At 37.9% G+C, this 23,250-nt stretch overlaps 1 protein-coding gene across 4 annotated transcripts in view; it reads right to left on the bottom strand.

Moving 5' to 3' along the window:
- Positions 1–23,250, bottom strand: part of PLEKHG1 (pleckstrin homology and RhoGEF domain containing G1) — a 125,291-nt gene that overhangs the window by 88,896 nt on the left and 13,145 nt on the right. The window lies entirely within an intron of this gene.

Here is a 23,250-nt window from a genome sequence, read left to right as displayed (position 1 = left end):
GATCCAGAGTTATTGGAGACCTCACTGGATAACCCTGCAGCAGAACTGAGACTGAACTCAAATAAATGGCCCTTTTTTCCTCCCTTCTTAAATTACTTTGCTTTCAAATTCATATAGCTTGTTTTGAATCCTATCTTCAGACATAAAATGAAAACATTTCTGCCCTAATGTCCAATAAAGATCTTAGGTTTACATTACAACCAAACTATACAAAATTTGTAGGATTTCTTAAGCTGTTTAAGTTGTAAAATAGTATTTCCGGTGTGTTATCCAGGACAAGTATATTTGTCATATTTAATTCAAAAATATGTAAAATACTTAGAAGTATTAGACATACACAAGGCTATAATCCACTAGCACTTCTTAGGGTAGAAATTAATTTCTATTTAGCTGATGGAAATTCTACTAGATTTTCTATATTATTTTCTAGATCAGCCAATTCATCTCTTCTCAAGATAAAATCCACCATGTCTTACTCAGGAATTACTTTGTCCTTAACATAGATATTTCATCCACACAATAGTACATATAGTGAAGACTGTGAGCTAGCTAAACATCTTCTCTAACTCCCCCAAATTAATAGCTGTAATGCTTATCCACCTGAAGGTCTGGGTTTATGAGCTCATAAAACTCAGCTGGACATTGCCACAAACTGAACAAACAAGTGTGACCACAACAGAGGCTTAAACAACTATAAAAATCTGGGGGTCTCCAAACTCCTCTATAAATCTGCTGTAAAACAGAACCCGCTCTCCACAAGACAATTAAAAAATTTATTTGTTCTTCAAACGGATTACTCAAATTTAATTATCTATGGTTATCATCACTTAACAGTTGGCTAGAACAAATACACCAACTAATTCTAAAACTTGGCAAGCTTGTGTCTAACTCTCTGCATTCAATGATGCACTACATATTCTCTGAACATTACACAGGTTTATAAATCAAATTTCAGCTATCCAGTGACTTACTAGTAAAGTTGATAGGAACCAGTTAATTACACAATATATTTGAAACAAAAAATGTCATCAATAAATACTGTATTTACTTTCTGTGATTAATTTTAAAATACAAAACCATTTTATTTAAATTTTAAATAAATCATTTAATATAACTTATTCAGGAAAAAATATGTTTAAAATGGAAAAACACAGATATCCACATATTTGTTTTCTGGTTTTGGTTGGTTGGAGTTGCACAGACTTGAAATAAATGTTACGTAAACTTCACCATGAAAATGCTCACAGAGTCACTTACTAACATATTAATGACAAAAAAAAAAAATCAGTAGTCTCAGAAATCATTTTGGGCTTCTTCACTGACATTTTGTAGAGGTGCTAAATAGAAGCAAGAAAAATGACCTTTTTTCCTTGCCTCTTCTGCCCTGATTTTTACTTACATAAGTCAAACCTTTCCTTGTCTAAAGTAAGCTAGCATTTTCTACTTGGCCTTCTAAGGAAGTGACAGCCTTGATTTTCTGCTATCTAAAGTCAAAACCAGAAAGCAATTTTACTGCAAGTAAGACACACCCTAACAGTCATTTATGCGAATTTAATGGAGTTCCTGTGCTTATCCCTTGCTATGGAGTATGACCTATCATTCCCAGTACAAAACCAAGTGGGATTCAAATGGGCGTTGAATGACCTTGTCATTTTTAATAATGGAATAGTAACTTGAAAGCTGGATCATTCAATTACTGCACACAGACCAAGGTATTTATTGAACAGGTTCAGACCTGCCACTGCTACAACAACTCTGTCTCAACAGCTCATTTGGATAATCCATGGCAATTTTAAAAACTACAGTCCCACTAATGGTTTTCTACAGACTCGCCAGTTTAGCAGCTCTGCATTACAAAACATGATAGCAAGGGCTTAACATACTACTACAGTTTAAAGAAAGTCGGCTTCTGTGCCTAGAAAAGTGCATCTTCAGAACAATGTCTCAAAACTCTCACACCTCCAAGATCCCTCAGTCCAGCTGTTAAACTGACACTGCCAAGTCCACCCCTAAACCATGTCCCTAAGTGCCATGTCTATGTGTCTTTTAATCTCCATGTATTTCCAACTCTTCCCTGGCCAGTCTGTTTCAATGCTTGAAAAACCCTTTCCATAAAGAATTTTCCCCCCCAAAGATTCTTGCCACTGTCTGTAATGGTTTTCAGTAATGAAACAGTCTGAAATTTGTTGCTGCTTTTTCTAAAGCTTACAGGAGATTAGTTGTACCAGAATTGTACAACCAGGTGCAAACATGACACAGTCTTCAGCTCTTTTCCAATTCAGTGTCAATTGAAAACATTACATCTAAAAACTGAGGTCCAGTAACGCGGCACAGAAAAGTGTTTTATTAATTCTTTAAAAAGTACACAAATCTATATATTTTTAAAAATACCTTTCCCCCTTTCTGTCTCATTAATGCAAACCAGTTCCCTGCTAGTGCTAGAAATTGCAGAATATACTAAAAAGCTTAAAAAAAAAGAAATAGAGAACTCTGCTGCTGTTTTCTGCAACACACCAAGTTTTGAATTATTCAAAAAACAGAAGTCAATGTTGAGCATTCCTTTACTTATACAATTCCTCCTTTTAATCTAGGAAGAAAATCTCTGATAAAAAGTATTAACCAGATGAGGAAACTAAATCTCCCTCTCTCTGCAGTAAGGCCAAGTTGGACTCATGTAAAATTCGGTCCAAAAGAAGCATTTGGGGTACAAGCTTGCTAGTAAATGTAAAAGGAAATAATGCTTGCTCACTTCCTATACAAATAATTTCCACTTATCCAGACAATCTTAGTAGTAGCAGTACCCTAAAGCTTTTAAGCACCTTATAAAAATATTCCAGGTAGACCCTTCTAAATACTCTTGCAATGTTATTATTGAAATAGTTCTAGTTTTCTCTGAACCTAAGGCTCAGCTATTCTAGTAGTCCATGAGGTACCTTGTATTTTTGTATTCATCAGTCAAAACTGCTACCTATTGCTTAGAGCACTTTTTCACTGAACATCCTAGTAAGAGAATTTGAAATACATATGCATTGATAATTTATGAATAAACACAGCTATACTGTTTACATTGCTCAGTTAAGCAAAATTCTTTTAACAGCAACCAAAACCAGTCAGATGTATGACCATGCATTTTCATGGGCCATAATCAGCCAGGGCCACCCAAACAGGCATACTGGGAGGTCCTAGTTCAAGAAATTTTTTGTTCCTACCAGTAGATTGATTTGCTTTTAAAATCCTGAGCTGCTAAAAACTGCAAATCAGCTTTAGCGTTATGAAAAACATAAGATCCTTTAAACAGAGCATCTAAGCCAATAGTGTGCTGTAGGTGAATTAGTAAAACATTCAAATTTATAGCACACGGGTGGCTAAAAAATACTTTAAAAAATCACCCTCACAAAAACTATTTTACTTGTGTTTCACAGACAAATATATTCCTTGCCTCTTTAATTAACTGTACTTTGCAAAAAAAAAAAAAAAACCAAACAACCAAATAAAAGAAAACCATCAGTAAGGGTTTCCAACTATTCAAAATCACTATTAATCATAATTTTCACATTTAAAGTTTCATGGACCAATTTCCATTGGAGAGAAGACTTCTGTTCTACTTTCATTCTTTGAAAACTTTATTTCTATACTCTCAAAAAAGCATTCAGGTGCTTGAAATAGACTATTGTTTGTCACAGGACTGTTTGCAGATGTAACTATGGAGCTCAGCTATGTATTTATGTTGAACAATGATCATCACTAACCAAAATCTAACCTGACCCTCCTCCTTTGTGTCAAACCCTTGGCCCTTAGTCTACATCTGTTCCAAATAGGTGGAAGTGATCGTATTCAAGAAAGTTGGTTGGATTTCTTCAAAAACTTGTCAAATACAGTCACTTTTCAATGACAGACACTGCACTTCTCCCCCATCTTCCATAGGCACAATCAACATTAATATAAGATTCTGCTATGGTCACTTTATTTGTAATCAGAATACATGTTCCCTTATAATACTTTAATACAATTTTAAATGCAGGCTTTTTACAGATTAAAATTAAACAGTCAGTGCTTTATACACACATGAATACATGTAAAACAACTGAACTCCTGAAAATCTACATTACATACTGTACTGTTAACAGAAAAGCTGTCTGTTGGATTGTTTTTAAAATAGTATCAAGATGAGTTCTTTCTGCTGCAATAAAGAAAAAAGGTGCAAGGAGGGTAGAAATAAAATAGATATTAGTAGGTTTTTTGACATAAAACATTTTGTAAACAAATAAGGACAATTAGATGCCCAGAGAAAGCCTGCACAGCCAGCCCCCCTTCTTGGATGAATGGTACTGGATGTTGCACTTCTGAATGCAAAACAACTCACAGAACCCCAAAACCAGCACTTACATTCTCAGGTTTCAGGATGAACTCCAAACTCCAAGGATGGCTACAGTAAAATTCATCCTCACATCAAAACACTCAGACTCTGACATCTGAGTGTTAGGCACTGCATATTATCTTTGTTAGAGAGTAAGGACATCTGTCCCTGATCTAGTTTTTGCCATTTGTTTGCCTACAAAATCCCTTCTGGAGCAGATGCCTTGCTGCTCTGAACCCCATGAGAATAGCTTTGATCCCAGGTCACAGAAACCATAAAACAAGTTCATATGCTAACACTAACACAGCTCTTTCACATGAACCAAGAAGTGACACTGAATGAAACCCTAAATAACATTGACCTAAGGGATAGCAGTTATGAGGACATAAACCAAGCCCTCATTTCTGCTCCTATTCACCACCACCCCTCAGCCTTCCTAAGTAATATGGCAGTACCTGTTTAAGATTCAAATGTTATTTCAAGTTCATAGTTATTCCTTCAAAAATTGCACAGAATTCTAATGGCTCCTTTCATTTCTTTCCAGCAGCACTCTGTATGTGAGTTACAGCTTTCCTTCTTCAACAATGTCCCACAAAAATCTTCCAGTCTTTTCTTCCCTGCACATCAACACATACCAAAATGTTCCAGCTTTGAGGGGTTTTGCTGGAGCTTGGGGTTTGGATTTTGTGGGCTTTTTTGGTAAGATACTACAGATTTCGTTGATATTCCCAAACCATGCCATCCTTTCACTTTCTTTTCCACAGAAAGGCAGTAACTGTGACACTTAAGACAAATGCAGCAAGAGATGAGCTGGTTCAAAGAAGATCCTCTGATCTATATTGGTAAGAAGGAGCAAAACCCTCTCTACACACTTGCCCATTGACGAAAGTCACAGTAACATCACTCTCCTGCCCACCTCTTCAAAATATATTAAATCTACAGCATCCTCTGCCTAGTTTCTGGAGCTAATCATGCATACTGCAGCTCCAATCCAAAACACTTAACTTTTTGCCAGCAGGCAAAGACCAAATCACAGAATCCCTTTGTCACTTGCATCCTGGTTTACTGCAATTCACAGTGTTTGAATGTGAAAAACATCATGAATGTTCTAATGTAAGGAATGAGCTGTCTGGCTCCTCTGTGGTTTAACTGCTAAACGTTATGTCTTCTTCCTCCTCCCATCTCTCCAACAATTTTGAATCTATTCCCAGCTCTATTCCAAGGTTTTGGTCATGGTTTTCCAAACCCACTAAAAGATCAAGTTCAGCAGCTAATCACCATGTTTCAGTCTGCAAGGCATGACAGCGTGTTTTTTACAAAGTAACGCCGGATATGAGGTCTAGAAGGGCATGTGACACAGTATTTTCTCCTTCAAACTTTGTATAGAACTTCTAGAAAAGATGAGCTATACTCAACTTTTGGTCTGTGTCCAACCACATTGCAAGGCTCCTTACTTAAAACAGCATATGCTGCTTCTATGCCAAGTGAAACAAAGAGGAAAACTCCCCACAGGGTCTTGTGGGAGGAGGAAGAGGGATCAAAACCTTGACTGACACTCCCCAAATACCCTTGTGAAGCATATGCTCAAAGCCTAAGCAGAAAGACATCCGCTTTAATTGGTGAAATGCATGCATTTCCTGCATGTATGCATTAACTCTGTGCTGATCACGGGAGTTTCTCAGCTCAGGGAAAGCACTGTCTTTCAAACTCAAGTCATCTCAGTGCAGTTTGTAAGAAATTCCTCACTATGATTAACCATTGCTATTTCTCTTTCTGTAAAATGGAACCACTGAGGAGTATTTTTGAAAGTATTTTTAGTACTATTGTACACGCAGCTTTGCCCAAGCCGACAAGGAATCACGCTGCGCTGCCGAACGCGGACAGAAATCCACCCAAGGCGTCGCTCCGTGCGCGGCGCTGGCAGCGGCGGCAGCGCATCCTTGCCGGGATGCTCGGAGCCGCCGGGCACCGCTTCCAGCGCAGCTCCCGCAGGTGGCACTCGCCGCTGCTCCGCCCGCTGCTGCCCCACCGAGAGACAAAACTGAGCGCTTGCAGCAGAACCTGCTTCTCCCTCCCGGTCAGCGTGTCGGACGAGGGGTAAAAACCATTCTGAGTCGTCGTACCCATCACTCGAGTCTGGATTTGGGAGTGGGTAGCCTGACAGCTAAACTGCTCTACCACCTTTTCCTTATTTCAAAACTCCCTATAATCAGAATGAACAGAATTATTTTGTAAAGCACTGGGCGTTTTTCAAATTATGTACACATATTGCTTCTCTCATGTCTTTGTACAGTGCAGTTAATCTCAGCAGCTCTTCCAGTTCTTCATTAAAGTTAAAAAACCCCACATGAACAGAGGAAAAAAAAAATCCATCAAAAGATCATGTTTCACTTACATACAGAAAGTCTGTCACTTCAGACACTTTCTTTTGAATCTAAGCTTGAGAAAACAGACAGGCTTAGGTAAAGTGGCTCAGCAGAGGACATGCCTGACATACACTGATGAAAACCAAGGAAAAGCAGGATAAGCAGGTCAGTCCTGAGATATTTAGGGACTTAGAGGCAAGTCCCAGCACAGACCACTGAGAGTACAGCAGCAGCAAGTCATAGCTGCCAAGAACAGCTATCGTTATCACAAAATACTGCTGTCATCTACTCAAAGAAATCTGCTACTTAACAACCATACAGTGAAGCACACAATGTATTCTAAGCAAAGCATTTTCTGAGCAAATTAAGAGCCCCACATAATGCATTACATGTAGTTACTCTGCAAAAACAAACCAACAGCATAGTTTTCTTTATTGGCTCTTAGAAAGATAGAGATAAAATCTTTTAACTGAGTTTTCCTTATATTGCTTCCTGATTTCATTTTTTAGATAATAGTACTTCTACTGTTAAGTGCTAATTAGGGCCACACAAAGAAAACTGAATTTGAAACAAACCTATTTAAGAGAAACCCAAATGCCTCAACATAGACAAGAACTCACAGTTCAACATTTTCTTTATTACAAGAGCTTATTTCTAGCACCATTAATTTGTAGCTCTTCAGTAATGCATACACCAAGTACAGAAAAAGCACAAAGAGCATGTACTATGCACATAGACCAGTTACATCACTGAAGAGACTACAGGATTTAAGGGTACAAGTCTTCACATTGTGGTAACAGCCAAACCCATGGCCAGAACCCTAACAGTTGCCAAAAAAGAATACAGACTTTCCCCTCAACAAATTCTCTGTCACTGTCAGAATTTACACAGTCCTTTTACCATGTCACCCTAAATACAGTCTCTGGATTGTTGGGTTTACAGCTGCACTTCTGCCTAGCTCACCACTCACTCTGCCAGCTAAACACTCCAGGTAACTGTTCAGACTTTGTGGGGGAAAATAAAGTTTAAAGTATTTTTTTAAAATCTACATTAGTTATTTTGACTGGTCACTAGCATCCCCTCTTCTTGAATCTTTCTTAAGAGAAATACAAGTACAAATGCATTAGGTCTTGTATTTTGTCAAAGAAAGTCCAGATGAGGGCCATCGAGTTTATTAGAGGGATGGACTACCTCTCCTAGGAAAAAAGGCTGAGACACTTGGGGTTTTCCAGCCCGGAGAAGAGAAGGCTTCAGGGTGACCTGATTGTGGCTTTCCAGAATGTGAAGCAGGCCTATGGGAAAGCTGGAGAGGGACTTTTTTACAAAAGCATGTAGTGACAGGACAAGAGAGAATGGCTTCAAACTGAAAGGAAATAGGTTTAGATGAATTTATTACTGTGGGTGGTGAGGCACTGGAAGGAGCTGCCCTGAAAAGTGGTGGATGTCTCATCCCTGGAAGTGTTTAAGCCAGGTTAGGTGGGGCTCTGAGCAACCTGGTCCCATGGAAGGTGTCTCTGCCCAGAGCAGGGAGGATGGAACTAGATGAACTTGAAGATCCCTTCCAAACAAAGCTATTCTGGGATTTCATTCTAATGAGCTGCAGAGCTTAAACCTCACTACCAGGCCAAAAGTTTTGGCCTAATAAATGAAGAAAAAAAATTCCAAAACATTCCACAGCTGGATGTGAACCTGTCAAACCTCTTCAGTAGCAGAGACTGCTTTATAGTGCACATGGTTAAGAAAAGGAAACTGAAGAGGAAAGAATTTCAGCATTGTTTATCAGAGAATTACTCAAATTCCTTTCAAAGCTCTGAACTTTGCTACAATTAGAAGAGATGCTGATTGGGCTAATAAACAATCAGAGGGATACACACATGCAAAGAGTCCTTCTTTAGTCCTTTTCACATTCTGTCCCCCTTTAGTCATTTTTATATTCAAGCCTCCGGTGCTCAGCAACTACAGTTTTAAGATTTCGGGTTAAAGACAAGGACTGCTGCTGCTGTTCCACTCCACTCACAGATATTAAAAAACCAAAGAAGCAAATGAGCAATAACCCAGCTAGCATCCTAGCATGCAGCTTCTTTTAGTCCCATTTCTCTTTTATACAAGAAAAAGCAAGCAAAACAAACAAACAGACAAAAAATCCTCCAGACTTGCATCTGGCTTATATAGTAAAGAGCACCTGGTACCTTCTTTTACAGGCTGTAAGCCTCCTCCAAATTGTATTTCCTATTAGAGAGGTTGTGTAGCACTTAAAAAGACACTTCTCTTTTCACATGATGCCTGTGCTGGGGGTATCACCAAACAACATCTTGGAAAACACCACTGATGGGTAAATGCATCATTTCATGGAAGAGATAAAATCAAAACAGGCTGAGAGGAAGCAAAGCTGTTGTTAGAGCCCAAGGAATCCAATTACAGCAAACAAGTCAAATAACAGTGAAAATAAACTATGATATGCAAAGCCTTAAATTACTTGAATCTAGTCCTACATGCTGAATAAATATTACAGTGATGGATAACATACCAGTGAATCCCAATACATCTGAAAAATTTGACCTAACAATGGTAGAAACAATCTTACCATGTCTGCAAGTGTTTCACCCTCTGACACTTCCTTTTTGTCTTTTTCATTTCTGCTTCAGGAAGTTTCTTGACACCCAACTAAAGTTCACTAACTTTGTCACACTCACTCAGAAGAAAGGAAACAACCTTGCCATCTGCTTAGTAAGGACATCAGGCTGAGTCTATTACGCAGGGTAGCTTCTCTTGAAATCACAGGACTATGAAGGTTTTTCTGGGGCTTGCTTCATTTTAAATTACAACTTCATAGCCCTCTTACAGAGAAATTCCTTATTGTCAAGGTCAGTAGAAAGCTATTATCTATGGCAAGAATGAAATTTGTATGTGTTTAAACTCTGTATAGGGCCAAAGTCAAGGCACTGAGATAGGGAATGACATCTTCCTCAACTCACATAACCAGTATGCAATGTAAACCCTGACAACTTGACAGAGATAAGGTGCATCCAAAAGCAAATACTCCAAGAGTACTGAACAGCCCAATGCTTTTCAAGGATATAAATACAGAAAAGTGCTATTCAAAATCAGCTGTTTCAGGGGTATTTCTTCTCTGCACTTCAACACATTTCTGGAAGCTCCTCCCCACCCCCCAAAATAAAAACAAACCAAAAAACAGCAAACCACAAAATGCTGCTCTGCACCAAATTAAAATCACAAATTTATCCTCTCATGCGCATATTTTTTAAAAGCACTGCTGTTTTTCTTCCAATTTGGCTAACAGTAGAGAAATTAGTATGCATCAACTCCAATTAGGTTGCTACACCTCTTCTGTAAAATACTTGCAATATGTTTGGATTCACTGCAAATTTTCAAAGAAATAACTTCAGACCTCATTGTAAAAGAAAACCACAGAACTTCCAGAATAAGGTCATACTGATGAAAGACAAAAATGTCAGCACTGTCCAGAAAGTCAGTTTACTTTCTTAAATATTTTCCTAAACAATTTTAATTCCAAGTAAAGAAGAGAGAATGATATTTTCCCCGTCAAGTGCAAATTCTTTAGGAGAGTTAAAGCGGGGGGGGTGGGGGGAGATACAAAGGAATGTTTGGTTTGGCATTGCTAACAAGGGGAACGTTCATGGAGGGGAAGCCTACTTAAAACCAGAATAATGGATAATTATTGCTTTATATGCAGATCCTTCATTAGTTTTGTCTCCATGACACACAGTGACACCGTTACATCTATCAGGAAAGACTCAGACACAGATGCACCATGAGGAGAACGGGCCCCTACAAAGCCCATTTGTGTGTCTCCTTCAACTGCAATTGCCTGAGTATGGCATTACTGCTGAAATGAGAGGTTTAGACGTAGACTTTATAATTATTAGACAAGTAATACTCAGTTGGCTTTTCCAGAAATTGTCATTTGAGTGGCTAGCCAGAGTACAGCCATGCATAACTACTTAGGCATGCCCTCTGAAACACGTTTGTTGCGGGCTTTTTACCCACAGCCATCAGAAAAAGTCCATCTAACTTTCTGACTGCAGTGAAGTATCATTAATGAAAATTTTGGGGTTTTGTTTTCATCACAGAGTATGAAACATTAGGAAACAACACAGCAAATCACATAAAAGAGTCAACAGTTAAAGCTTTCTGAGCCCTGACATACTCCAGGCTCCGAACGCTGCCGAAGCTGGCAGCCCCCCAGCCCTGGCTCAGGCAGCTGACTGTAGGACCCTTTCACATTCCTCCAGCTTTTCCTTCACCCTGCTTTGGGAATACATACATCTATGTGTATATATGTATACATATTTATATACACACTGTGCACACATGTTAAAAAAGAGGAAATTAATAACAGAAGCTACCAGCATTGAGTACATTCCCTTGCAATTTACCCAAATGAATGGCCTCATAACTCAGATTGGGACATTTCCTGTAAAAACACTTCACTATTTATCAAGCCACTCCAGAGTGCAACTGTTGAAGCATGGCTTGCAAACAACATGCTTTCCAGAGCCAAAGCCTGCAGTCATCTATAGAACACTGCAACTAGTGGGGATGGAGAAGCCAGAGCCCTCTTGCTGTGTATTAGCTTTGAAAAGTATGTCCTCAATTTAGAGTTCTGTAACTGCAGGCATAGTCCAACTGGCTTTTGTGGCACTGAATTGCATATGCAGAGCACAGAGAAACTACAGTTTCAAATTACATTCATGCTTCATCTTTGACAGAACACATGCATTTATATAGTCATTAAATACATTCATTAGAAAAAATAAGGAATATTAGATGAAATAGGACTAGAAATGGAAAGGAAATTATTTCAGCACTTGTACTTGATCAGCACAAGTACAGAGTCTAGGAGACTAAAACTGGTAAAAGGGAAACCACTCACAGTAACAATCTTTAACCTGCCAGAATTTCCAAAGGAATTTGAATAACCATTTTGACAGAAGCAGGTGACAAGCTGTTGAATTAACATTTCTTTTGGGTTAAACTGCTGAATTTTCTAGACATGGAAACTCCTTCTATATAAATATATAAAGCCTCTTATCTCTACTATTCTTTCCCAGAAGAGCCAAATTTCTTATTTAAGATTGAATCGCCGAATGCAAACCTTCACTGGCCCCTGACCAAAATATTACTTCCATTCAGAAAAAACACATGGGGAAACAAATAACATGACTTAAGAGTATTATAGTTGGAAAGGCAGTTTCCTTCAGATGAATGTTTTTCTCCTTTCTACATCAGTCTAAGAGATATGGTTTCATCAATCAGTTGTTTATAAGTAATTCTCCACAACTGCATGGAGTCTGAGCTGTTGTGCACCTTGATACTTCATTCACCTTCTCAGAAAATAAAATAAATAACTTGGACTTATCTTTCAAACACAGAAACAAATACCTATAGCTATAGCAATACCACTGACAAGTCCAAAGAACCTATTTTTAAGAAAACAGCTTTATATTTCATTGGTCATTTGATCTAGTACTGGAAACCAACAAAAATAAGGGCAGGGTGTGAGCAGGAATCTCTAAACAGGCTCGATTAAAGTAAATATTCAAAGGGATATTACTCAAGTCAGTACCAAGAGCTTCAGCCAGTTTCCAAAGCCTTTTGAATTCTCAGAGCTAAGCCCGGTGAATTCAGATGAAAGTTCCTTTTCTTCCACTTTTAAGGGAAGAAATAACTTATGTGAACTTTCTGCAAAACACCCTTCTGAGTTTAGTAAGTGGGGAACAAACCTAAAGCACTGCCAAGACACACAACTAACCATTTATAAACCTTAATGTTTCATTCAAATATTAAGCACTGATCTACTGAAACAACACAGAAGTATTCCAATAATGCTGTTTCAAGTTATGTAATACCATCCTTAGTACATAAAAACCCCAGCTCCTCCATTCTTGCTGCCTAGCCCATATTTTGTCCTCTGAGGAACACAGGCACACAGGGTGCATACTAACAACACCAGGTTCCCACTTAACCCAGCAAGAGGCACAGCAGAGTGAGGAAACCACCTGGCCCTGCCTCACTCTGAGACTATGCCAGCCTATTCAGTGGGGCTACAGGAAAAAAAGAAAAAGTCCCTGTTGCAATTCAAACACACACTAAGAGCTATGTATATTGCCACAAAAAGCAAGGAATCACTCTATCTGATCAGCAAATGAATTTCTATAGCCTCTAAGCCTTACTGCATTTAAGCAAGAGGAGTAGGGGGTAGCATTTGCTCCCTTTAAATTCAATGACAGTTACTTGATCTCCTCCTCATCCTGTCACAGTTCCCACAGCCTTGCAGTATTCCCAGAGATACCACCAAGCTATAAACACTTTTCCCCCAATGGTCACCACTATGTGTTCACCCACCAAGGCATATCAAAGTGCCAAGTCAGTTCCAAACTCTTCTGTTTCCTCTTTCCCAGTTCCAAACTCCTCCATTTCTCTCTACAAAGCAACCAATCCAGAAATTCACTTTGAAATAAACAAGAGCAATTCTGCAGAGTAAACTTACCCAAGCAAAGAACTAAAAATCTTCAGAGAAATGCTGACTGAGAAGATGTGCTGACATCAAATAAAACGTGACCCTTGATCTTCCCCACAGTGAAAACACTCATGGGATTTCTGGACCAACCTGCAGATTCTCTGATGCTGAATAAATGCTGAGGTCACGTTGCAGGGTTTCATAATCAGAAAAACTAAGGCTATTCTTAAATTAATGCAGTAGACGTGCCCAAAAAGTGCTCCTGGGTGCAAAAGCAAGCTGGGACAGAATAAGACTTCTGCGGTAATGAATAATCCTAGTCTCCAAAACAGGGTACATAAAAGCCATCTCTCAAGTGATGGCTGAACTGCACTAGGGACTGAGTCATGCCTAGAAACTGTCTGTGGAGAAGGCTGTCATTTCCCAACATCACACCAGCACACATGGCCATCACAGACCATCTTCTCTCAGCCTGGGAACACTCCTAGGCCCATCTGAATTTTACACTGGTATAACCTTACAGCATTCCTCTCTCAGGCCACCTATGCTCATAAAAACTTACTGACACATAGTTTAGAACAATTTTTTCTTAATTGTGTATTATTACATACTTCAAAGATTTAAAGAACTCTGACTGGAGACAGAGACAGAAAAACGCTGGCATAAAAAGCAGAACAGGGAGAGAAGAAAGAAAAAAAAGACAACCATACTTTCTGCAGATGAGAAAGTATAATTACATGCAACTGAACTCCTCTTCCCCTATGCATATGCCACTGGGTCAGGGTTTGCTTCCACCTTTCAGTTCTGACCTTTAAAACAGACCAGATACAAACCTTTCATAAAGAAGCATAATTTTCTGTCTCTGTACTTCCAGAAACCTCTCTCTGCAACTTTCAGCTCCAGTGTATCCAACAAATGGTGGATGCCTCTTTCCACTGTGTCAGAGCAAGAGATTTTTGCACAAGCAGAGTTCAGGGGCAGTTGCCCAGCTCTCCTGTAGCAAGCCAAGTCCTCTTTTGGTTGTTCCATACACAAGTTTAAGTCTGGGCATCCTTGTGCTATTTCCAGCCAAATGCCAGCATGAAATGTAAAGCAGATCCTTAAGGGGAGAGAATTTTTTGTGCTTTGGGGGCTACAGATTTTCTTTTTAAATCCAGTTATAATATCGTTTAAGCAAAAACCATTAAAGTTTGGGAAGAAGTTGCAATGAATCACAGTTATAAAACAAAGGCCAAACTTTTAAAAAAACTGTTCAGTCATTTTAGCATCTACCCCAACTGGTGGAAAACAGGAACCCAGGGTACTTAATAAAAGCAAATATAGTGAACATTAAGGCAACTACCAAACTTCAAAATTACCTGTTATTTTTGACAGCTTTGAGTTTTTACCCCTAAATTTAAGAAAAGTTTGATCTATTTTAAAACATGTAAACTATGTGGTACTTCTTTCAAATTGTTCTTACTATCAAACGGGCAAAAAAACCCTAAAAACAAAACTACAAAACAAAGGAACGAGGTTTGAATCATGTAAACTCTGATGGGTTGAATTAGCATAACCTTTATAGTATGTCTAGATTTATTTTGTCTTTTTCCAAAGTTAACTGTTAGCAAAATTTACACAGAAACTCAACTATTTTATTAATTAATTTGCTACTAAAGTTACTAGCTAAAACAGATTACCTATAACTACCAGCCTCAAATCTCTGAAGCTGAAGATTCAGCATATTTCTCTAAGGAAATAAGAGAACTGCTCAATTTTTCAGAGAAGTAACTACAAAAAGATATTTTTCTTTCACAAATTCAAGCATGTATTAACATGGAAATAGATAATAAAGTCCATTTCAACCACACACATGTTTTGCTTTTTTGTTTTGCAGTTTTGCTCTTTTTCTACCCTGCAAAAACTCCATCAAAGATCTACTTTAACGGATGCATCAGAGTGCACACTTAGCAAGATCATAAGAAGATACCAAATGAAAAAAAGACTATCAGTCTTTTAGCAGCAATAAAGGAAAAGAAATCTCTTAGGAAGAACACTTGAATGCTTTACAAATGCAGAGCCTGAAGAAGATGGCCCACAGCTCTCCCAGTGCCTGATTACTGGGTAGTGTTTTACATTCCACTTTTTCTCTGGGATACTGGAGCCTCCCCCAAGAAGGCTGCACTCCATCTATTCCCAAGTGGGAGCCTGCTACTGTAGACTGCAGGGAAAACCCTATACCCAAACTAACACTTCATACAAAGTATGAAATATACTTTGAAAATATTCCACCCAATCATATCAGAACACCATGGATGCTGTAATCTTCAAGATATCTACCATGAGCAGCATTTTTGGAAGTAGAGGTTTGCAATCCTAGATTAACATATAAGAATCATCAAGGAAAACTTATTTGTTTACTTCTAGTGATAAAGATCAATGGCAGGAAGCATGATACTATAGAGATATTAAGGTATTTGTATGATGCCTACTTATAAATAGATGTGTGTTTACATTATGCTTTCCACATATACAGAAAGAAGCATGCATTTTTGTACCAGTACTGCCAGTTCATTTTAAGGAAAACCCCCCAGCTACTAATCTCATTTCCAGCAAGCATGCAGCAGTTTATGTCACTCACCTTGAAGACTAATATCCAAGAAAGCAGGGAAGGAAATTACTTGTGCAGGGGAATGTCATGCCTCCCTCATTTATACAGTTATTTACACTACAGAATTTACTCAAGTATCTTTAGGTCTCATAAAGGTGTGGGTAAGACAAAATATGATTTGACAATCCCAAGAAATGTACACCACTCTTGGTGCTGAAAGGCTGTTAAAGAGCTTCATGAGGATTAGAGTTTCAGGCAGATAAACTACATCTTGGGAAGCCATTTAGGTGCATGGAATGAATGGCAACAGGGATGAAGAGCTGGGGACTCAGTTTATCACATATGCACTGTTGCACCACAGGAGATGAAGCACAACAGCACGTGTGCGGGGCTCCTCCAGTCCCCAGAGTAAGAAGCATTTGGGTTTTTTGCCTCTCATCTCTCCTGGCTGGTGGGGGAATCAAATCAAGCTGTTCTCAAGAATGGAGAATAATAGTAAGCTTCAACCCTTGGAAGACAGTCCTCTCACTCATGCAAAAATTACCTAAATTTTACAGTTTCACCCATCTTTTGTTTCCTTGTTCTATGCTTAGTAACAATACAGAAATTAAGATTTGCCCAAGCATGTTACCACAGGCGTCACTCTGTCTCTTAAAGCCTGCTGGACATCAACAACCCAGCAGATGGTCATTACTCCAAATTCCCCACCCTCCATCATCATTAATTCAGGAGCAAACTCATTTCAATGGGCTAGCCCCAATTCATAAAGAACTCATTGTCCTGACCAAATTAATAGCTTTACATCTTGCATTACCAGATGTGCTTCAGAGACACAGTAACATTTTATATTATAATGTGCTGTTTAACTGCACTTCAATGTCATTTCTCATAAATACTGCTGTACAAGGCAAACGTACAACTACGAACCTATTCCCAAAATAAACACAAAAACTCTGTATTTTTGGTTTAGATCCTAGACAGATTTGGCACAAGCATTGCTCAATTATCCTGCAACCCACTTGATCAAAAGCTGTCTACTCTGATACACAGTCTTTTGAAAGGCTTTATTTCACCCTGAAGATTAATAAACCATCAACCCTGGCATATCCAGTAAAGAGACAGGCACTTACAGTGCCTATTACATAAGCAACACAGTTTAGACCAATCATAATAACAACAACAAAAGGGACAAATAAAATTTATAAGAATTTGGAGTAAGTCTTAACTTCACTGACAAGTGACTGACCAGCAGATTTTGATACATGTCAAATGGGGAATGAAAAAGAACGGAGGAAATAATTTGTCATGACTTGAGTCATGCCACGTCTGCCATTTGTCAGCAAGTTTGCATTAAAACAATGGAAGACTCTTTTCCATAGGAACAATTTCCAAATATGAACGTCAGTAGACTAGAATCAACTAGGAAGCCATCTTTCCCACTTAATGAAAAAATAAAAAGTAGAATTTTGAAAATAGCCGTGTTCCTTGTGATAAAGAGTTAGAGAACATTGAAGGACTCTAATTCAAAAAGAAAGTATAATTAAAAATAGAGACAGAGCTTTCCAGAGAGATAGTATTTGCTTGAGTTACATTGTTATTTTTCCATGGAACTGAAACAGGTTTTCTTACAATCCTGTATCTGAAAAACTTCTCTTCCTGATAGTTTTGTCAAAAACTGCTTGCGTGAAATGTTCTGTTTTCAATAAATTGTTGTTTTCCAACAAAATATTTTTGGCTGAAAAATTCCTAACTGGCTTGACTTGTAAAATAATTTCTCAAGTGTAACATTTCATTAAGTCCAATGCCTTTCCTTAGTTAAAAGGCTGCATTGTGTATTTTAAAGATATCCACTCACTCTCATACCAGCACAAAACAAGTAACATTTGTGTTTAAACCTGTGATGCATAGGGGGCATTTTTCCTAAGAAGTGTATTTCTACATAGAAGAAATAAATATAACAACTACAATATTACAGTCCGTTCTATTCTACGTTGAAAACAGGATTAGAATCTACATCTCCAATAAACCTTAACCTCTGTTTGATCACAGCCAAAACATATAGCTATTTTTACTAAGTAACTTTACACATTTAAATTATGTGGAAAGCAAATATCATCCAGGTGGATTTACCCTGGAAGTGCAGTTTACAGCCATAGCTGAACGAAAGGAGTGAGGGCTGAAATGTCTGTGGTTTGACAAACATAATTCTGGGAGGGAACAAGGGAGAAAAAGAAATATTTTCTTATTAAAAGGAAAACAAAGAAAAAGTTATGTCTCTTATCAAATTCCATACTGGTATAATTTTTAATACAATAGAAAGTCATTAATCAAGAACATGAGATCATTTGATGTATTGCACTTCTGTAACTGAAGCTAAATATGCAAAGGTTGGGGCTTTTTCATTTATTAAATTTTTTTTCAAATTCCTACATAACATAACTAATAAAAATATTTACTTTTACAAAGGGTCAAGTGGACAGAACATAATTCTCCCAGAAGGAAACCAGATGTTCAGTTTCTTCAAAGCGATGCCCGTACTGATAAAAGCAGTAGCTAATCTTTCTTTTAGAGGTTGAAGGTCTTGTTGAAGTTTCTTTTACTGAAGAGCTATGTATCAAGCTTTAATGAATAGCTGCCTCAATGGAAGAAGTATTTTTAATTTTTAATAGGATTTTGGCTTGTGTGTATAGTCATCAATGCATATGTACTCAAAGAGCTGTCTCTGAAAATTTTGTAAAACAATCTATAGTCACGCTCTACATCATGTTTTGCATCTTAAATTCATGATAAAAGAAGTCACATCTGTTCTCAAAGACAAGATTCGATAATAAAACCATCCTGGCAAACTTGTATATAGTAATTTGAATACATTAAGTGACACAAATATTCAAGTGTTTCTCACAAGTAATTCAAGTGGTGCAGAATAATCTATCAATGTAGTGCTCAGAATTGTAAAAAGCTCACATTAACAATATATTATATTTCTTAATAATGCACTCTTTATAAAGCTCAATATATTAAGAGATCCATAAAACGGGATTTACAAAAACTAGAATAAATACATTTTAAATTATTCTGTAGGTTTTTTCCTGTATTACTTGGCTTTTGCCATGACTAATATTTAGCTACACCATAATGCTTGCCAAGAGATGCAAGATAATTCTGAAATCCTATGGGGGTAGGCTAAATGGTTAAAAGGCTTCAGAGGCATGAACAGGGTCTTGTGTATCTCACTCAGAAAGTAAAAGGATTACTTAGTTGCTTAAATTACTCTTAGATAAGTCTTTGGGGGAAAAAAACCCCCAGTTTTACCATGGGTAGAAGGAAACCCCACCCAATTTAAATTTTAATTTAAATTTGGGTTTATGTCACCTGCTTTTTCATCTTCTGAATTCTGTTCTGATCAAGGAATGACTAAAGGTTAACCTGGGACATTAACTGCAGCAGGATTCACTTCTGTTATCACAAATTTTGTGTTCAGCCATGTTCATGTGCACCTACAGAATGCTCTCTCACTTTTCCCATTTCTAGTGGCCAGGTGCATCTGTTATTTGAAAAACCTTTGAATGGCTGTAAGCTTCCAGCATCGTATGAATAGAAAGTTGTATATCTCAACATACCCTTTGTTGAAGGATCCTCTCCTAAGAGGACAGGGACAAAGCAGTTCACGGGATTGCAAGTGAAAAGAAAGGGCTGAAAAAAACCCCTATTTTATCCAATACCCATCAGAAACCCCCAAGGAAGAGGGCAGCACTACCCAGTTCACTGACTTTAGCTAAGCAGCTGCATCCAAGCCCAACACAAACTGCCTTAGTTCAAGTACCAATGTGTTTAGTCTGTGCAAAAGCCGAGTACTGGCACCTTACAAGAAATAGTGCAATTAAACAGGATGAAAGAAAAGGAAGGAACAAAGAACAACTAAATAAGTGGTAAGAATTGAGACTCACAGAGCTCTTTCAATTAATGGTTTTTCAAGCACTTTGCATGGCAAGAGAGAACAAAATGGTCAAGAAGCACACTCAGGGTTTGCATAGAGTGCATACCATTTTCACATCTTTATAATACAAGAGTTAAAAAGAAGTTGTGGAAAAATTATGGCTGGTATGATGGAAGGGACAAGCTGTGGTACACTCTGCTACCATAACCTACTTCACCCAGCTGATTTACTGGCCTTCCTCAATCATTTCTCTAGACATTTGTCTTCCCCAGCATCAAGTCTCATTCTTCTCTCAGGGCCAGACACTTACCAATAGCTCACCATTCATCTGTCCCCAGAACCTCTTTCCCTGTCATCTCTAAAAACAAGTAAGGAGCTTCATAAATGCCCAACCTCCTCTCTGGGAGAGCAGGAGCACACTACAGAGCTCCCCTGTTTGTTTCTCAGCACTTCTGAGAGCTATGCTGCAACAGATCAAGCAGTAGATGCACAGGCAAGAGCTGGACAATGGTATCACAGACTTAGAAATGGCATCTTAGAAAATGTAGTGAAAGATGTGTGAATGTTTCAGCTTTTGGGTGCTTGGTATGAATGCTGTCTTATTTCTCCCCTTCCCCAAAGGAAGCCATTTCCAGCTTGATTTTGGAGTATTAAATCTACAAGGCAGTCAACTATGAAGACAGGACTCACATGCAACCAATACACAGCACATCCATAAAGATTTTGTAATATTGTGTGTGTGCGTATGCATGTGTAAAAAACACTTGTTTGAAAAGTCAGTTATTTTCTTCCAGTATGCAATGTGTTTTTCTGCTCTGGCTATACCTGTGATAAAGGAACGACACTGTCCCTGTACCCTCTCTATTAACTAGTCTTGAACAGGATAAAAAAACAACCAACCAGCAAAAAAACAGCCAAGAGAAAAAAAAAAAGAATAAAAAAGGGAAAAAAAAGTAGTCTTCAAGACAGTTTCACTGCTGTACAGGATGCTCACCAGAAAACAACAGATGTGCTATAATCACTACTGCCCATTCATTTCCTTTTTGCCAGAAAGCAGCAGTCATCAATTAAGAAGCTCTATCTACAGGACACAAAAGGAAGTGTAGACTTCTCCTTGGTCACTTGACCACAACAATAGGGGATGGAAGCGGGAAAGGACTCAGCGCTCTGAGCAAGTGTGGCGGGGGCAAGCAGAGAGGCGTGAGTAAGCTGGTTTCTTTGGATTTAAAAAAAAAAAAAAGAATTTTTGTTCAACACTTTAATATAAAAATGTTTAAAAATTAAATCACTTTGCCTACAAGTTATACAAAATCCTAATTATATTATTTCTGATTTTTTTCAGACAATTAATTTAGTCCTTTTCACAGCAGAAAATCCCAAACATGGGAACTGACAAGAGAATTAAGCAGCCTCTACCTGGAAATGCCATTTTATCAATTAACAAAGGCTTTTCTGAAACAGTTATCACAGTTTTTAAAAAACATTAGTCTAAATGTACTAGGTACATAGAATGTCAATACATCACTGGCATAAATTATTTGGATTAGTATTTTTTAAGAAGTCTAGCAAGATCTGTGAATCCTTCCATTAAAGATTGCGTTTGCTGGTCAGCTTCATCACTCTGAAATGGAATGACAGCTTTCATAAAACTGCCAACAACAGAAAACCCTAGAGATGGGCTTTATATTATGTCTGTTCCACAACTGTAGTCAGCCACAAAGGGTTTGCAGGAAACTTATTAAAAATGTGAGCCTTAATTAAGGTATTAGGCCCTAATCTAGCATGCTAAATTAAACTCCAAATATTCCCATGGACACTAATGCAACTCCTCTAACAGCTTGGTAGGCACTTCCCACAATAGGAAAGCTTTTACAGGCCTTCACATTGCAACTGAACCCTTATTTTCACTCTGTACCTCTGCTTCATTGCATACCAAAAATAGACCCAACTTACAGAAAAGCTCATACGTGGGCATAGGATCATTCCTCTCCACCCCCACACAGATTTGCAAGCACTCACACCACTAAAGGCATGACCTAAACAAAGCATTCAGTGATGCACAAATGCTCAAGGAATTTTTTAATGTATTGACTTTTAGGATAAACACACTGCATATTAAAAGTCACATGGAATTGTCAGAATAAAGTATATTGAACTAATGTTTCCTTCCCTGCAACAACATGTTATGATTTAATAGATGCTGAAGCCCTTTTTAATCCTTCTAAAGATATTCTAACCACCAACTTATTGAAACAATTAAAAACAAACAATACTGTTATGTAAGTCAAATGGATAATAATGAAATAGAAACAAATTTCATAAAACATTTCCCCCCACCACCCCCAAAAGTTTTGCAGACTGAAAATATTCTTAGATGTTCCAGATTTAAGCCTGACATACAAAGAAAATTTGGAAAAATTACTGGCCGTTATTTGGTAAGATTCAATATCCATCCCTCAAAGCTGTACCTGCCTAAACAATTAAGCTCCTACTTTTTACGGAACACCAGTCCTTATATTTTCTGTTTCTTCTTAATTTTTTCCCACAAAATTAATGCCTTACAATATGCACTTCATCTAGTCCTTGAATGCCTTATCCCCTTAGCTGATACATTCCCACACACTCCAGCTTTGTTGACACAACAATTTTTTGAAGCACTTCACAGTGAATGCTTGTCTGCCAGGGATCCCAAAGAATCTTAGGAAATCCTCTGCATCTTAGGCCACAGGCACAATCCATGTTATCTCTTCTTTCAGAAAAGAGGTTATTTGAGTCTGCTGGTCTGGTTAGCTTTTCTGTTCATCATGAAAACACAATAAAACCACTGCAACTCAAAACCAAGGCCAAGCAGCACACTTGAAATGAAATGGAGATCAGGAAAGGGGGAGAGTTTGTGCAAATAATTCACTCTAAGGTCACTAGGCAAATACTTTGCATGCATTTGGATATGCACAAACTTCAAGCTAAATAAATAAAATTATTTCCTGTGTGGAAGATGGGAATGTACAGCCCCTCCGCGCTTGTGGATAAAAAAATATGCTAGCAATTAACTATCACCAAACAAGACAGAGAACTAGTGTACTGAATTTAGGTCATGTCAATTATTTTTCTCTAATGCATGTTAAAACATGTAACCTTATTCAAATCTTGCTATTTTTGGAAAAGGCTGAAGAGGAATTTCTGGTCTTTCCTCTTGCAGTCTCCACAAAACGTTTTTCTACTTACAGAGACTGTTCTCCTTTGGATCCAAAGGAAAGTAAGATCTTACTAATGTTTGTCAGATGTAAGCTTTAATCTAGTGTTCCAGAGTCCTGCAAGTGTCTCTCTATTACAGTTATGCAATCTCAAAGCATTGGAGTCAAAATAAAGTTGCCATTCTTCTAAAATTTCATAAACATTTGAACATAATTGCATCATAAATACATACTACAAAATTATATTACAAGCCCCACTATCAGTAAGGTAAAGGAATAAATATTACTAATTAGTGGTGTAATA

This window comes from Agelaius phoeniceus, chromosome 3 (assembly GCF_051311805.1).
Source record: "Agelaius phoeniceus isolate bAgePho1 chromosome 3, bAgePho1.hap1, whole genome shotgun sequence".
In the NCBI taxonomy this organism is placed as follows: Eukaryota; Metazoa; Chordata; class Aves; order Passeriformes; family Icteridae; genus Agelaius; species Agelaius phoeniceus.
The sequence above is the reverse complement of the archived record's forward strand: the minus strand, read 5'-3'. Positions and strand labels throughout refer to the sequence as shown.